The 4,708-nt window shown below is 44.9% G+C and overlaps 1 pseudogene; it reads right to left on the bottom strand.

Annotated features, from left to right (window-relative positions):
- Nucleotides 1-3,141: 3,141 nt before the first annotated feature.
- LOC139176278 (large ribosomal subunit protein eL33 pseudogene) lies at nucleotides 3,142-3,629 on the bottom strand (annotated as a pseudogene).
- Between the last annotated feature and the right edge of the window lie 1,079 nt (nucleotides 3,630-4,708).

The raw sequence follows: 4,708 nt of genomic DNA, 5'->3' as shown, positions 1-4,708 counted from the left end.
CTCTTACATCCATACATGACCACTGGAAAAATCATAGCCTTGACTAGACGGACCTTTGTTGGCAAAGTGATCACTCTGCTTTTGAATATGCTATCTAGGTTGGTCATAATTTTTCTTCCAAGGAGTAAGCGTCTTTTAATTTCATGGCTGTAGTCACCATCTGCAGTGATTTTGGAGCCCAAAAAAGTAAAGTGTGACACTATTTCCACTGTTTCCCCATCTATTTAGAGTAAAATAAATAGATCCACTTATGGAGTCAGATTTATTCTTCTCTGTTACCGAGATTGTTGTGGTGGTAGTGGTATTTGTAGTGGTTGTTTTTGATGTGTAGTGGTTGCAACTATTAATTTTTTGTGGTTGTTGTAACTGTTATTATGGTGGTGTGGTGGTTGATGCTGTGGTGATTATTGTACAAGGCTGTTATGGCCTTGGTAGTGGTTGTGATGGTTGCTGATTTTGTGATTGTTGCAATGGTATTGGTTATGGTTGTTGATATCACTATTGCTGGGATGGTGGAGGAGGTCGATATTGCTTAATGGTGGTGACGGTTATAGTCCTGATGGTGGTGGTAATCATGGTTGATGCTGTTGTGTAAGTGTTGGTGATGCAGTGATATTGCTGGTGCTTACAACTGATGATGTTACTATGGTTGCTGCAGTGGTGGTAACTATTGCGGTGGTATCCGTTGCCATTGATGTTGTAGCACTGTTGGTTTTGGCAGTTGTGGTGGTTGTTGCAATGGCCGTAGTGGGTGTTGTGATGCCACTACTGTTGGGGTGATGGAGGTAGTGGTTGCAGTTTTTGATGATGGTGGTGGTGGAGCTTGTTGCTCTGGTAGTGGTTGTGTTGGTACTTGGTGTGGTGTCATGGTGGCGATGGTGGGTATTGTGATGCTACTGTTGTTGGGGTAGTAGTTGTTGTGGTTCTTGTGGTGGTGTTGGTGATTGGGGTGATGGTGGGTGGTACTGATGAGTGTTGTGGATGATGTGGTGTTGTTGGCAGTTGGTGTTGTTGCAATGGTAGTGGTGGTGGTGATTTGGTGGTGGTGAGGTTGTGATGAAACTGTTGTTGGGGTAGAGGAGGTAGTGAATATCTGGGTTGTATCTGTTTCCAAGTACATCCACCATGGCCTCTTTTCCCAGATAACCACATCGACTTACTTTAATTATTGATGGAGAAGTTAATTAAAACATGGAGCTTCCACAAATCCCAAAGTGCTGGTCTTCAAACTGCTCTCCTTGCCATTTATTATGACCCTCTGTTAACAGACAGTGATCCAGCCTTCAATCTTTGTGACAACATTCCAATCCCAGCCAATTTAAATAATTCTCCCAGTAAAAATTCCACAAGATGCTGTCAAACATTTTATGAGTCTGAATATATAACACCAACTGTATCTAATCATTTTTTGTTTAAATCCTATTGGGAGGAAACAAATGATAAAGGATATCTAGCAAAATTTGCTTCTGTGAATCCTTCCTATTATTGTTCAGGAACAGGAAATCTTCCATTTCCTCTCCTAATTTTTCCATTATTTTATTTACTTGAAGGGAATCTGCTGTGCGATATCTGAGAGGAGCTTTGATCAGTGAGAGTGGGCCTTCTGCATACTGCCTCTAGTTCACCAGCTCTTTGTGGTCTCACACCATTGGCATCTCCAGGAGTGTTGGCATTCTTGGACTTGTGCCCCAATCCAGCCAGCAGCTGCTTCATCTCGGTTGGGTCTCAAGTCCTTCATCTCTAAGTCAGGGATCATCACACCAACCTGCAGAACTGTCCTCCAGACAATCTATGATTAGGGCACTGAACTCAAAACTGAGCCTGGCTTGGAGGAGCAGCCCCTTTGACAACAAGGCAGTGTCCCCTAGAAAACAGGGCTGAGAATTCTCTTCTCCACTAGCCAGCACCTCCCTCCTAGGTACCACTGGCCAGATGGGCTTGGATACATGGGCACAGACCTTCCTCCTCAATCTCCGGGCCTTTCTCACGCAGGCCTGACACACAAATTGGAAAACAGCAAGAAGGCAGCAGCCAGTCCTTGAGAAGCCCATGCCCTGGAGAAGTATGTGTTCTGATGGAGAAGTGAGGAGAAGCAGATCTGGCTTCACAAGATGTGGGGCTCAGGGAAGAAGGAAAATACGGGGTTCTTAACAAATTATTAAAACTTTCAAAATAGCAGGGGATTAAACCAAACGTGGGGTCCTCCTCAGTGTGGAACCTTGTGTTTCTGAGCAGTTCACACACACATGAAGCTGTTTCCTGGGAGAAGGAAACGCTTGTCATGACAGGCCACGCCAGATCACATACATGCTTTGTTTTATTTCACTGACTTAAGAGCTAGCTGCAAAGGGTAGGCATTGTAATCCCTCATTTATAGAAAAGGGAGACAGAGGACTTAACCTGTTGAAAGATTTCTCAAGCACACATCAAAGTCCATGCTCTACCGGTTAGGCTGGACATTGAGTCCTCTGTAGCACCTTCAGGCTTTCCTATGAGGAGCCCCAGGCAACCTGAGGAGGCAGACAGAGCATCCTCTTCATTACAGCCTTGCTCCAGACCCAGATCTTCCCTGACTGTTCAAAGCAGTGTCTCTGGGTCCAGAGTTCAAATCCCATTTTTGCCTTGTATTACTTGGATGACACTGGACCAGCCATTAAAACCCTCTGGGCTTCAGTATCCCCATCTGTGACATGGACAAAATTGTATCTGATGATGTTGAGAGGACTGGATGAGTGAAGAGGAAAAAGCATTTAGAATTTGCTTGAAAAGTGAAAAGTAAAAGTGTTAGCCACTCAGTCATGTCTGATTCTTTGCAACCCCATGGACTGTAACCCACCAGGCTCCTCTGTCCATGGAATTCTCCAGGCAAGAATACTGGAGTGGGTTGCCATTCCTTTTTCCAGGGGATCTTCTCAACCCAGGGATTGAACCCAGGTTTCCTGCATTGCAGGTGGGTTCTTTACCATTTGAGCCACCAGAATTTGCCTGATGTATTAGCAATTCTATCTGCCATGTTATATAAAAATAACCCACGTAGATTTGGGATAGAAAGTAGGCTTCATTTCATCAAATGGAAGGAGGTGGCTGCTTAAATCATGCTAGTGGGAAGATCAGGAGGTTGGGAAGGGTGCAATGGTCATTTGTTAATGTCTGCTGGATCTGCATGTGGATGGTGGGGTTGCATTGTAGGCTACTGGCCTTTTAGACAAAGTCAGTACAGAGTTCAAGGGTGGTAAACATTGGCTGGTGTTTTTTTTTTTTTTTTTCACTTTTATTTATTTAATAAGTCCTTGAAGGGTACAGCATCCCACGGATTCTGTGTCCAGTGGCCTCAGCAGGAAGATTGCTTTGGAATTTGACATGAGCCATGCCAAATGTTTCCATGAGCTTGAGTTATCTCTCCACAGATTGCTCTGGTTCTGTTAGGTTTTCTGCCAGGAGTTACTGTGTTGTTGTTTGCTCTGTACACATATGCACATCTCTTGCCTGGATAGAACTCAGTTTCATCGAGGGCACATACATCTTCAGTTTGCAGGAGAGCTGTGTGCTCCTTCCCTCTGATTTCATAGACTCCACTCACAGCCAACAAAAATGGCTGTGGACCACAGCCTTCCAGACTTATTTGTCATTTCAGAAGTCCTGTTCCCAGCAGGTCTCCACAGAGTCCAAAACGGCCGGGCTGGTGTTTTCTTATTCCCAGGACCCACCAGGCCAATCCAGGCCAGGCACTGCACTGAACCCTCTCCGGCAGGAACTCATTTCATCCTCAGATGATCTGGTGTTGAATCTCTGTTTAGCCCAAGGCCATTTCTACAAAATGCTCAAGCATCTGAAGGAAGATATAAAAAGAACAGCTACCACCAGACTGGTTTCCAATGATACCGACTCCAGATTGTGTACTTGAAATGGGGTAGCCCGCGTGGAGACGGGCCTGATTTGGAAGACTGCATATGCAAAAACTATGTCAGCGATCACATAACTTTTATACAATTATATGTTCAAGTGATAATATTTGGTGTTTGTTGGACTAAATAAATTATGTTATAATTTCATTTTTTTAAACTGTTTTTCAATGTGACTTCCAGGAAGCATGAAATTCCATACCCAGCTCACATTGCAATTCTATTGGAAGGCTCTGCTGCAGAGTGGACATTTGCTGGATATACCAGGCCCACTGTGGGAAGCCCCCAGGAGGTTTTGAAGGCCATAGTTACCTAGACAGGGGACAGTCTTGCAGAATAAAGGCTGACCCATGTGGGCTGGACATGAGGAAAGCAACAGGATGCCCCTCTGAGGGAGTGGGTGTGTATCTCTGCCCTGCGGCTTCCACGGTATAGATGGGCAGACCCACCTCTCTGATCCTCTCTCTGGGTGGACTCCAACCCCACACTTGTCCTCTTTCTGGTCTTTACTCAGATGTCCCCTCCTCAGGGAAGCCTCTCTAGAGCTCTTATATAAGACTCCCTCCCTGATACCTCACAAGGCCACCCCTGCTTTAGTTTCTCCAAAGCACGTACGCTGTGGGACATACCCAGTGGTGAATAATTTTATATGTCAGCTCAACTGTGCTAAGGAATGTCCAGAGAGCTAGTCATATATTATACTTGGGTCTGGGTGTGTTTCTTTTTCTTCTTTTTATTTATTTATTTATTGGCTGTGCCACAAGGCATATGGGATCTTAGTTCCCCAAACAGGGATTGGACCTGCA

The sequence above is a fragment of the Bos indicus genome, chromosome 16 (assembly GCF_029378745.1).
Source record: "Bos indicus isolate NIAB-ARS_2022 breed Sahiwal x Tharparkar chromosome 16, NIAB-ARS_B.indTharparkar_mat_pri_1.0, whole genome shotgun sequence".
In the NCBI taxonomy this organism is placed as follows: domain Eukaryota; kingdom Metazoa; phylum Chordata; class Mammalia; order Artiodactyla; family Bovidae; genus Bos; species Bos indicus.
This window is presented reverse-complemented; position numbering and strand designations above follow the sequence as displayed.